The sequence below is a fragment of the Chrysoperla carnea genome, chromosome 2 (assembly GCF_905475395.1).
Source record: "Chrysoperla carnea chromosome 2, inChrCarn1.1, whole genome shotgun sequence".
NCBI lineage: Eukaryota > Metazoa > Arthropoda > Insecta > Neuroptera > Chrysopidae > Chrysoperla > Chrysoperla carnea.
In genome coordinates this window covers 72,055,475-72,069,373 of record NC_058338.1, presented here as the reverse complement: position 1 = coordinate 72,069,373, position 13,899 = coordinate 72,055,475, and positions in this window count along the sequence as shown.

Here is a 13,899-nt window from a genome sequence, read left to right as displayed (position 1 = left end):
AACTTCGCCCTAAGCTATCTTAATGTAACCCATGTCTTAGTCTACAAAGAAAAGCGCGAGCTCACGCATATATTTTTTCATAAACATATCATAGAATATTTAAACTTTGCTTTGTTACAAAACACTTCCCGACAAAACCTAAACACATTAACAAAGAGCTATGAGTATGATAAAAATGAAAAAAATTACCATTCATAACAGCAAATATGAATCACAAATATTTAATTATATTAATAGAAACCTTTAAAATTAAATACTAATAAATAAAGCACAAACCTTTTTATTCAATAACCAATACATACACAGTAAACATAAATTGAATGACACGGTAAATCAAGAGGGACAACAATGATAACATGCGTCCGTAAGAGTAAATAGATTGCGGCTGGCAAAACAGATGGGGCAAAGTTGACGTAACTCAAATGGCCTGTTTGTAATGGAGTGGTTATCTAACTACACCAAAAAACAACTTTCAACGGAAAACAAAAGAGTTGATTTTTCTGACTTTTGGCCTGGGTTGTTTTTTATTCTTTTTACACCCTGAGCATATTTATAACTAAAATTTAATGTAGAATCGTACCAATAAAACTGTACCAAAAACACTTGAGTTTTTCAATGATTCTTGAATATTTTTAGGAGGATTTTGGTCTATTAGATCGTATAGAAAGTGAAATCCGACTTAAGTCTAACATATATTCATTCAATAAAATATTTTTGATCTCCACTAGCAAGTGTAGTTACACAAATAGTGCCCAGGTAACCTTATATCCAAATTCGCATACCTTGATAAGGGTACAGTGTACTACATGTGTACATACACAATAAATACGATCCTCTGATATGGAAGATATGGCCCTATCTGGGTACATAGATGATACAAACATATCAGTTTAATATGTGAATAAAAATAGTTGAAAAGTATATATTTAGAGACATTATTTTCATAATGGTTCTTCCCCATTTTTGTACACCAAACACAAACCAAAGTAAAGTATTTTATATATTTGTGGTGTTTTGTTGCGGTAAAAAAGTAAATACTAATAAACAAATGTATAAAGTAGAGAAACATATGTTTGTATAGTTCTTTTTCTATGTGTTTCACGGATTCAATAAAACCAGAAAAGATATCAGAATGAAGAATATTTTAAAATATTCAAAAATGACAAACTTACATAAAACTTATTCATTCGAATCACATCACACAGGTGTTTTGTGTGAATAACATTTTGACCTAAATTCGTGTGCATATCAATAAAGTATTTTCGAAAAAATATCAAACTGTATAAAAACTTTATTTATTTTCTAAATAAGTTTTGTGTTTTTTCGTTTGAATTATTTCTGTATAAAAATCATTCATGAGTTATCAATACTCTTTTCGTAAGAACATTCTTATAAATTTTATAAATCGTAAGATGTTGACAAGGAGTTCAATTACCGCGCTTCTACCTTGAAGGGGATTGTATGAAGTCTATGAAGGAACCTATCACCAGAAATGTTGAAATAAGCAAATGATTTTGTAAAAAAACATGCTAAGAAGTTTCTGCTAAACGAAATTATGACATTGAAGGTCAACAAAAAATTTTATTTAGAATATCAAAAGATTCAGTTTAGACTAAAACAAAAAACCATGTTGTAATTTTCTCATTTATCAAATCAATAAATAGAAGAAAACAAACATTTCCCTCTTTTTATATGTTACTTTTTTAAGTTGGTACACAACATTTATAATACCTGATCTTAATGATAATTTACACGATGACCCAATAAAACAGTTTACCAATACGAGGAAAATTAAATAGTTCACTCTTTAGTCTGCCCTACACATTTGATTCAGTATCTTTCCTACATAATCAATGAAAAGAGATTGAATCCCTATATATTATAAATATGAAAGTAGGGATGTTTGTTTGTTTGTTAAGCTTCCACGCAAAATCTACCGGATGGATTTGAATGAAACTGTACAACAATATAGGTCTTATCAGAATAACACATGAGCTATAATTTATAAAAATATAAATTTTTTTTAAATTAAATTTAATCCGACATTTTACTGCTCCATCTATAATCATCATTTTGAACCATAAATTAAAGATTTCTGTCAAAATTTCAAATAGTAATTGTGAAACAATTCATGGCCATCTTTTCTGATATACTCAATGAATTATGACTATTTTACACTTAAAATAATTGAAAAACGTGTATATATTTTAGCTGTGTAAAACAATACCTTCGAGTGAAATAGAAGGGGAATAAGTGGGGTGGAAGCTTTAAAGCGGTGGTTTTTACTTTTAAGTCCAGCAAAGTAGTTTGAAAGGGTATCAATCTAGTTGACAAATGTTTTACTCAAGCTTTAACTCAATTTATTGTTTCAAACAAACAACAGCCATTATCGACAATACTTTGCAATTTTTTCATGTTTTCAAAAAATCGAAATTTCTACGGTCTGAATATAATATGAAAAATCATCGTAAAACCCCTTATGAATAAATTTTTAAGAATTTTCTCAAGTTGTCAATATCTTACAAATTATACGATGCTTTTAGAAAGAAATTGTAATCTTGACCACCTTCATCAATGATACTCGTAACTTAAACGGCTTAGAAATTAGGCCCATGGTCACTAGGTATATAGTCATTACAGGTGTACCGACCAAAATTGTCTGTTTTTCGTAATGTTATCCAAGGGTGATGGATCACCCTGTCATGTTAGTATTATAATAAGTACATTAAATAAATTTTAGTATAATGTTGTTGATCTAAGCAGTAAGCAATAAAAAAAATATAATGTGTATTTTTACGTAATTTAATTTAATAACATTAAAAACATTGTTATTATATGTTTTAGGTAGGTCTATAATCTATATTGAATAAAGAACCTTTTTAACCTTTATTGATATATTTAAGTATACAATTAATTTATAGGTGGCACTTTTTAATGTAATACCTAACAAACTCATAAAATCAAATGTTTAATGGTGAATAAATGTAAGAAAGCTGCATGCAACTGAATATATTAAAATTTATGATTACTAAAACCAATATATACTATATATACAAAAACCAATATATAATCTTCTAGCCAATCAACTGAACCTTAAATTATATTGAGTTTAAATCCAGCTCTTCAAAAATACCGAATTCACATTCACTAATTATCAAGTTAAATTTAAAAAATTTAAAAAACCCCCGACAACTTTTTTGGGTACGGATTCAGGTTAACGCACTTAAAACATATCTTAGAACATTCTCCATTTAATAACCTTTTTCCTTAAGGCCTTTTCCAAACTGAGCTGATTTTAAATATCATCGCCAATTTTATAATTTTTTGGGTTACAAAACCTGAAACTCGCACATGAAACATAGCTAAGAACAATTCCCATTAAATTACCTTTCAAATATCAAAACCGGTTCATCCGTTTAGGCTCTACGATGTCACAGATAGACAGACCGCCACAAACATATAGCGGTCAAACTTTAAAGTCCCCTTTTTCAGTTCGGGGTTTAAAAATACTGTAAATAGCTATGTCTAGAGTTCAAATACTAAAAAAAAAATGTGGGATAAAATCGGTATACCAGAGAATATACGAGTGGGTTATTTTTAAACATACGAATTGATATTCGACAAATGCAATTACTTTTGCAAATCTTACTTATGTTTTGCATATTAGAAAAGTATACAAAATTAAAATTTTAAGATTTCGTCCATAAAAGTGAAACAAAACTTCGCTCATCATGGTAGTGTTGTAAATATTGTGAATGTTGTAAAGTGAAGGTCGTAAATGTCTCCACGAAGATAATTTTATTTAAAAACTTATTCGGTTGTAAGAAAATGTCGAATATTATCATTTATGTAATTATTTAATGTTGGTCCACTACTTTACGATGTTTCACAAATTTAAAGGTGATTAAAATATGATAAATAAATTTGAAGCCAGACATTTATTATTATTTCTTATCCCAGCGTTACTATTCGGAATAAGTGATAGAGTCGACCAGATCATGGAATTTGATGAATGCCATTTAATACCAGGACAATGAGAGATTTGAGTCAAGCGGTCGTAGAATTTACCATGTTCGCAAAACTACTTTGCGGTGTCATATTCGTAATTTTGTATAATAAATTCACAATATGAGGATTATGGCGGAAAACTATTTCGTGTTGTCGTATTTTAATGTTGGAAAATTAAGTATGAAAGTTTGACTTTTTATTCACTTAATTTTCCAGATCGTTTTCAATCAGTTCTGTGGTTCAATGCATCAATGCAGAAGACAAGGATTAATATTGACTTTTTTTGTTCAGGTTAGTTACTGCTCCATTGCTTCGCAAGTTCAGGTAAACTTGCATATTTTTGAGTGAGATTATTCAATGCGTTTAATTCTTTTCATCATACTGGCGTTTTTTTCCTATTAAGTGGAGTAATTAGACGTATCCGACATATTCCTACTTTATATTAATTGAATTGAATAGGTTGCTTGAACACTATGATTTTAATATTTGGAATTTAATATTTAATGAAGTATGTGTTTAACGACTCTATTATGCACATTTAAGAACATGAATAATTTATGCTTACCAATTTGCATGAATTATATATCTATCAAGTTTGAGAACATGAAATCATATAGTATTGCATTGTCTAAATTATACAATACATCTCTTGTTATGAGTAGTTTGTGAATTCAAGTTGACGTATAGTTTGTAAAGTTGCCCAGATTGATGAATTTTTTGATATACACGAAAAAATTTTTTGTCGTCATAAAAGGGATTTTACCGGATAAGGCATGTATTCTTTAAAATTCAAAATCAACCATAAACTTGAGATAAAAACGTACCATAGAATGAAATTTCATGAATATAACTAGTAACAATAAAAATTTACTTTTTTCCGATTTAAAAAAAGAATATTATTATGCAGAAAAATGATGTTGTGTACGCCACATGACTTCTGTATTCAGAGAGATTCCTGATGGGTATTGGGATAGAGTAATTTTATGTCATTACAAAGTGTAGTTTGCTTGATAATTGGAGTGTTCATCATTTTGCAATTGAATTTTTTTCCAATTCACTAGATGCACCAGACGAAAAAATTGAACAGTTCTTGAGTGCTCCTCTACAATTATCCCCACAAATCGAGGCTTTTTCTCTAAACGAAATAAGTGCGATAATTAAAACACTAAACCCAAAAAATCACCAGGTTTTGATCTTATTACAAATAGAATTTTTAATGAGCTACCAAAAAAGTGAATTGGCTATTTCCCATGTCCTAGGAAAATATCACAAATAATTCTAATTCCAAAACCAGGAAAGCCAATCAACGACGTCAAATCATATCGACCTATCAGTTTATTACCAACACTATCTAAACTCTTAGAAAAATTATTTCTACAAAAATGAAAGATTATACTGAATGAGTTGCAGATCATACCAGTCCACCAATTTGGGTTCCGTGAGAAACATTCAACTTTAGAACAAGTGCATCGAATACTTCGAACACAATTAACAAAAGCTTTCAAAAAAAAGAAATATTGCATAGCTTCGTTTCTTGACGTTAGCAAGGCGTTCGATAACGGATGGCACCCCGTCTTGCTCTACAAATTAAAACAACAAATTTCAAGTACATAGTACTGTATTTTGAAATCATATCTAGAAGATAGGCATTTCCAGGTCAAAGTTCAAGAAGAGTTATCTTAATTGTTTCCAATTCAATCTGGCGTACCGCAGGGCAGCGTTTTGGGTCCAACTCTCTACTTGATATATACCGCGGACTTAACAGCCGATGGAAAAAGTACCATAGCTACTTTTGCAGATGATACTGCTATATTAACCATGGACGCGGGCCCAAATGTAGCTTCTCACAGGCTACAAAATAGTATAAATAAAATACAAAACTGGTAGTATAAATAAAAAACAAAAGTGGCGTATTCAAGTAAATGAACAAATTCTCTTTAAGAAGAGAAACTTGTCCAGCTGAAAAAATCAACAATGTCAGTTTTCCACAGGCAAACGAAGTAAAATACTTGGGAATTCACTTAGGCAGAAGGCTAACTTGACGCAAACACATCTGGTCTAAGAGAAAATAATTAAATTTAAAATTGTCGAAACTTAACTGGCTGTTAGGCCATAAATCTAAGCTATCATTAGACAAAAAAGTGATAGTGTATAAAACCATTTTAAAACCTGTGTGGACTTATGGGATTCAAATATGGGGAACTGCTAGCAACAGTAACATCGAAATTATTCAACGGTTTCAATCAAAAGTGCTACGAGCAATTAGTAAATATCTCTGGTACGTGCGTAATGACGGCATTCACCGTAGTCTTGAAGTTCCACAGTGCGTGAAGAAATTGCGCATTTCAGTGAAAGTTATCTGACTCGCCTTGAAAGGCACCTAAATGGTGAAGTAATCAGTCTCTTAGATAATAGTGAAAGAGTCAATAGACTACATAGACAAAGTGTTCTAAATTTAAGATTTAGATTTACATAAATAGTTTTAATTATAGTTTACATCCTATAAACTCGATTAGGTGACTATCAGTGGGTAGTTACCGTTCATGATATATATTCATCAGACCTATTTATATAGGAACTGATAATAGAATATTAGGATATAAAAAAAAAATCAATTTTGCCTTTAATTTGATACGACTTTTAAAAAGCGTTGATAATCTCATCTATATAGAATTTCATAATGTTTCATCATAAAACGCTGGCTTCAGTTTTTAGTTTACTATTTGAACAAAAAAAACCACCTTAATGTTCGCGAAGTTCCTCCTCGCGCATAATCGTTGTATTTTATACATGGTCTTTGCGTTTGTAATTGACGTAAATTTCTATGTTGAAGGAAGCAAAACAATCATTTATAAATATTTAATATAATTCGAACAGTATCCAAAAGATTTTGTATCGTATCGAACAAAGTACATTTTGTATCGTATCGAATATAATATTCAACATTTAAAAACACTTAAGAAAATTCAACACATTGATTATTATGATCGAATCAGATCAAATAATATGATGTGCACATTGGAACAAATGTTGGATTCGATATAACCAAATCCAATTGAACAATAACCTGCAATCAAAATGTTGATAAACAAAAGAGGATCATGTAGTAGGTCTGTTTTTGCTTATAAAGATGTAGTCTAATTTTTTGGCAAATTCATCTTTGAAAGATAAGTGGAATGGTTAAGCAAATTCTCAAACGTTAAAAGTATCAACGCTGAATAATAGGCACGTTGGCTAAATTTTTGTTATCACTTCAGGTGAAAAACTCTCACTGCACGGGCAAAAAATTAAATTGGTTTTTTGAAATCTTTAGAAGTTCGCAAAATATGAAGTTCCTAATTCCTTATAAAACAAAGATGAAGATATAGGTTATTGACGTCATTGTCCGATATCACCACGATTGAGACACTTAAAAAACATGTAAAACTTTGTTTTGCTAAAAGGAGATGGGCAACAATCTTTGAATTCTTATACCTTCTTTGTTTTTAAGTCAATTTTAGTTTTACTTTCAAATTTTCGTCTAGTTTTACATTTTTATGCGGAATATGGCAAAATTGACATCAGACAACTACCGTATTGAAATTTTATATTTTCTTGTAAAATACAATTTGTTGTAGCTTCATAATTGATAGTTACTGAAAGGTTTAATTGAGCAGAGATGTCACCCGTCAAATCGTAAAAGCTAAGTTTTTATGATATTGTAAATAATTTTGTAATATTTTTGTAAATTTTCTTTATTTTGACGAAATGTAATCATGTTGAAATGGAACTAAAGTGATAGTTCCTCATATTATTGAAAATTAAGCTAAACATTATTGATAAAAGAAATTAGGCGATTAGAGGATTAATCAATTTGACAAAATAGTACCTAGATAGAATCTCTGGCAATATTTCTCTGATGGAGAAATACATTGAATTGCGATTTTTTTTAACTCGTAGAATCCATTTCATATATTTTCTTTCTGAGAAACAATGTTTGCAATATATTTTCATTTCTTAGAAAACTCTGGAAAGTGCATTTTATATATCGCGTGCATTAGGTTTGTTAGTAGATGAATATATTGAAACATTTTTCATAGATCAAACAATTCTTCTATTTGATACAATTTTCAATTCTTTTATTCAATAGCTACGATTCTGAGTATGTTTGAAGTAGTTGTATACAAAATGCTTATCTGGAAATCACGACTGTGCTCAAGTACTGTCTATTGTCTGGTATATTCTGAAGATATTTTCTATATTGCCATTTTTAAATCTATCTAGCAAAAGTTTTAAGCCATGTAGAAAGATTAAATAATTTCAGTGGAAATGAGTATGTTTTGTAATTTATTTCTATAAAAAAATTAATATATGGCCAAATATTTGAAAAAAAAATCACTAAAAATCGGGAACTAGGGCTCTTAACTAAAACTTTTTAAATTAAGTTTTATTAAGTTTTTTAATTAAAAGTTTAAATAAAAAAACCAAATTAAATTAATAGTTTTGATTGAAGATTGTGGTTGGTATAAAGCCCGTAAATTATTTGCAACAAAAAATGTCAAAAGTTTGCCCCCAAGAGAGTTGTTTTCATGTATATCATTCTGTTTTGTTATTCTTACAAAAATATCATCGAAAAATATGTGCAAAAATCTTTTTATCCCACAATTAATTAAATGGGGTGCCCGTTAATGGTATCAGTCAATGGATACTCTGGTTTATTGAATGTCGAACAAAATAATTTTTTTTCATTTATTATTCGATAATCTTCTTGTTTGAAAAACATGGATATCTATCAGTTTGTAACTTCAGGCAGAATAAAAAATTGTCCGATCCTTTGTACCCATACTTCTGTCGTTATTTTTCTTATGTAAAAAATTATCCAAAAGCACTTAAAAAACAAAGTCCCAAAAGTCATGTTAGTTAGACAATAATTTGTAAGCTATTAAAGCGTGGTCTATTAGTTCATTTACCCCTACGATAATTGATTCTTAAAATAAGCTTTGCCTATTTTGGATAAAGCTTTGCCTATAAAATATTTAAATTAATAAATTATCATATTGGAAATTCAATCTGTATACATGATAAACAATATTTCTAGTTCTAGTTATATATTAATATTTATTCTATATAGCTCACAGTTTTTGTATGTCAACCGTCACGGGTTTTGTATTTGACAGTTTAAAGAAATATTGTTGTTAGTTTTACAAAAATGAAATAAACAATCTTTTTTTTTTACTTTTTATCTATATATCTATCGCATCGTGTAGTAAATAATTCAAATAAAAACTTCACAACTATTGCTTTCAAAATATCAAATAAGTTCTAGTTTGGTTTTAAATAAATGAGGAGTGGGGTCACACGGAGAACTGCTTAATTTGTCGCAAGTTTGTATCTTTGTTCTTAATTACAATTGAACGTTAAAAAAATCCCTCATGAGGTTTATTCTCGTGGTTTCCTTTTCAACTTTTATTGGTTTGAACTCTATCATGAATTTAAGCCTAAAGTAAAGTGGCTGATCTATACTATTTTGTTGAATTGTCATATTACTGGGACAAAAGTTCATACCAAAACCCAAACCAGGGAATATGTATGATATATTTGTTTTGCTTTAATAAAAGCTCCATCTTATAACAAACAGCAGAGGAAATAATGTTTGAAATAACTATAAAAACAATCAAGGTAACAAAGATTTGTTTCTATCTCTTTCTAGCAAAACACAATTAAGCATGGAGTTCTTACGGAGTTCTTAGTATTTGACGCCATAGAAAGTATATGACGTCAAATACTATATTATTTTAAAATCTCAATTTTAATTTGAATTTCAATTTTTGTCATCTTTTTACAATATTTTTATATGTTGTTAAGAAATGCGAACACAAATTTCATGTACATATCCTATATTGTGACTGAACTTAAAGCCTACAAAAGCCTATTTTTGCTTTACTTGGGCTTTCAATAGGTTTTTTTTAGCCATTAATTGTAAAGAAATGTAAGTCTAAGAAGTTAACTAACCAATTAAAGAGTATTGAAAAAAATACACACATACTAAGATTCGAACTTGAGTCTCTAAGATTCATGTCAAGTGCCTTAGCCAACGAGGCTGTGCGTGCTTTATGCACAATGTATATAACTGACTAATCAAGTTCAAAGAAGATAAAGCTCACCTGAAAACGGGTAAACTTTATCATAAACCATAAGATGAAACCAATCAGAGTAATTAAGTTTCTCGCTTCTGCTTTCTCAAAAATATTTCAGTGTTGACTAAATTGAGCCAAAATTTGAGCTATTTACATCATCCGATAGGAATAATGATTGTAAATGAGAACATATTAAGGATGTATGAGCGTCAGAGCATAGAGGACTTGATTTTTTTTTTATATATGAAGTTGGACTAAGTCTAAATCAATTCTGAGCATTCAAGGGTGGAGAAAGGTTTACCCCATTATTTTAATAAATAAATGACTTTAAAAGAAGGTATATTTAACACCGGTCCTACGGGAAAACGGTAGATGGATTGTGCGTTTTCATAGATTTCTCGAAAACAAGTGGGTAGATTTAAAAAAAAAAAAAACTATTTAGATTAAAGTTAAAATATTTAAAAATTATTGAAAACAAAAAAAACGTACTGCCCGACCAATTAAGGGTGTATGAGCGCGGTAGTCGGAACGCAAATTTAAAAAAAAAAATATATATTTTCAATTTTGATGATGAATTATGTTATTATGTCCACTTGACAAGATAAAACACAAAATAAGAATAAAACTTTTCGATATTTTAAGTAATTTTCAATATATCGAAAATTGAAATTTTTGTTTAATTATTAAGCTTTCAATATTTCGAAAACAAAGGCAGATATTTCGAAAATTCATCATCATAGAGGAAAGTCAGGTACAAATAACTTCAACCACAAGTCTAAACTTGCTTTAGAGCTCGTATTTCTTTAAGGTAAAAGATTTTTTGTTCACATTAAAAGGGGAAAAAAGAAGTGAGCTATCTTTGCCAGATGTATGCAGTAATTTTATCGACAAGCAATCTGATTTGAATATTTTTAGCCCTCAAAAGTTCAAATCGTACACCGTGTACAAAATAACATATACTATTTGAGTAGTATCATTTATGATATTGTTGAATCAACTGTGGTGATGATGTTTATTTTTATTTTGTTAAACAAAAATCTAAAAATTCTGAATATGATTGGTTCATATGCAGAGTATATTATTCTTCTTTCTTCAAATGTAGTAAGTATATATCTATGTATAGACAATGTGTACGTGTTCTCAATTTTAAATAAAAATGTGTATTTTTTACAATAAAAAATAAAATAAAACAAAGAAAACTACGTCAATTCTACGTTAAACTTTTATTTTATATTATTTTATACTCTTTATTTTTTTTAAACTGGCTTAAAAACCATGATAATATTTGTTGGACTTACTTAGATACAATACAGAGGGTGGAGCTTACTGAATAAAAAATTGTTTAAGAAAATTCTCTAAATTGAGTTTTAAAATTTGCAAAAATCGAGATAATCGTAAAAAATTTTGTTTCGAAATTTGATGAAATTTGTTATTAAACAAGTGAAAACAAACAATTGACTGAGTTAATTGTTGAAATACCATGTATAGACAGTGTTGATAACTCTGTCACATTACACATACATATGTACATGTCACACAGATATAACTTATATTCCCATATTATACATACTATATAATTTGCAGTCTCACGGGTAAACCGTGATGTTAACGAAAAAATGTTTGTTTATTTTTTTATAAGGTACATTTTTTACATTTAAACATTTGTTCTGTCTCTAACGGTTTACAAGATGGGTCCTACTGACCCAAAACCCAATTGACCTATGTTGCTCATTTACAAACTCGACCACACTTTTTACGTCCTAAGCACGCTATAAAATTTTCCGCTCGATATCTCTTTTCGTTTTTGAGTAATTGTGATGACAGACAAACAGACAGACGACAGACAGACAACCGGAAATGGACTAATGAGGTGATTTTATGAACACCTTAACCAAAATTTTGTTCATAGTATCAATATTTTCAAACGTTACAAACTTTTGACTAAACTTAGTATACTTTGTATATTTCATATACATGAAATAAAAATACAAACGTTAATAGTATTTGAGAAATCGTCTAAATCTCTATGCAAATAGAAATCTCTCTGGGATGATTCTGGAGATTTCCAAGATATTATTTTCAAGTAAGTTGGAATGAGCATTTTTTCAGTTTCAATTACCTACAGTTATCCATAAGGAAAAGCTTTGATTATTTTTTGATTGAATAAAAAGCTGTAGTGTTCAATTTAAGCCCATATCTGAGAAACTATATGCCCAATCATCAAAGGAATCTCATTTTTTTTTAATTTTATGGGTTAAAATTATTATATTAAATAAGTTTTATCAGAATCAGAGCCAAATTTTTAGCACCTATTTTTCGAAATTTTCTTTAAGGGTACTACATCTCTTTAAAGAATCGAGAATGTCCTTAAAATATTTTTGTTTCAGAATTTGATAAACCTTGGTGTTTCGGGTAATTCTGACCTAAAAAATAGAAAAATTGAATCTTTTTATCGATTCGGAGAATAGTACTTGAGATATCGCTTGAAATCCTCCACGAAAACTACATTTCGGAGCTATTCTCTATATATCTCGAAAAATATTTATTGTATCTTTAAATAAATTTTAATTTTTTGTATACTGATTACTCATATGCATAGAAACAAAACCTGGTTGATTTTGTGATTAAATGAAAAGGTGAGGTATCGGCTGCGAAAAAGAAAGTTTTCCTCGATTTTTCACTATTTCCTTAAAAACAAATTAATAAACAAATTTTTGAAATGAAATTTGATATTTAGAGTAATTTTGACTCAAAAAACCCTAAGATTGGATTCCTTTAGCGACTTAATGAATGGTTTTTGAGATATCGTCTAAAATTCGGTAAGAAAAGCTGGCTTTTCTTAATGTTTTTTTGGATATGTCACGAACAATATTTACCTTATCGTCAAGCTGGATTTGCTGTTTTTTTTCCGTTCAGCTATCCACAAAAACCTTTCCTGATTTTTTATGAGCAAAAAATTTTTGAGAAATTTACTGAAGAAATTCTTACGAACAATTCATGGGTAAAATTTACTCAAGAAAATGATACAAATTTCCTGCTTTTGGCTTTCTTCTATGAAAATTTTCTTCTTCTCTATAAAAAAAGATTGAGAAAATCAGAAATAATTATAAAATGCTCTTGAAAGACCTTGTCTTTTTCATTTAAACCGTAAATATAATGTGAGAAGGTTTTGACTATATCTATTACGAAAGCTAACATTCAGGAACCAATAATTTTTTCCGACACCAGAAGCCTGAACCGTCCTTGAGACTCAAGAATGTTAGGGGAAGCAAGAATATTATGGTTGCTCGAAATTGAGGACAAAGTTTGTTTATTGTATACTGTTTTATATTCATATACACTCATTTTTTAAATTTACCTTGATCATTAATATACCATGTATGTATGAAATATACATCGTATATTAAGTTTAGTCCCAAGTTTGTAACGCTTAAAAATATTGATGCTACGAAAAAAATTTTATTATAGGTCTTCATAGAATCATCTAATTAGCCCATTTTCGGTTGTCTGTCCGTCTGTCAACACGATAAACTCAAAAACGAAAAAAGGTAAAAATAAACAACTTTTGTTTGAAACATTTTTTTGACAAGGACACATATTAGATGCAAATTTTATAATATGTATTAATATGGAATTATCAGTTATGTAAGTGTGACATGTATAGGACATGTATATATGTGTAATGTGATTGAGTAATCAACACTGTCTATACATGGTATTTCAACAATTACCTCAGTCAATTGTTTGTTTTCACTTATTATACTTAAAGTTAGAT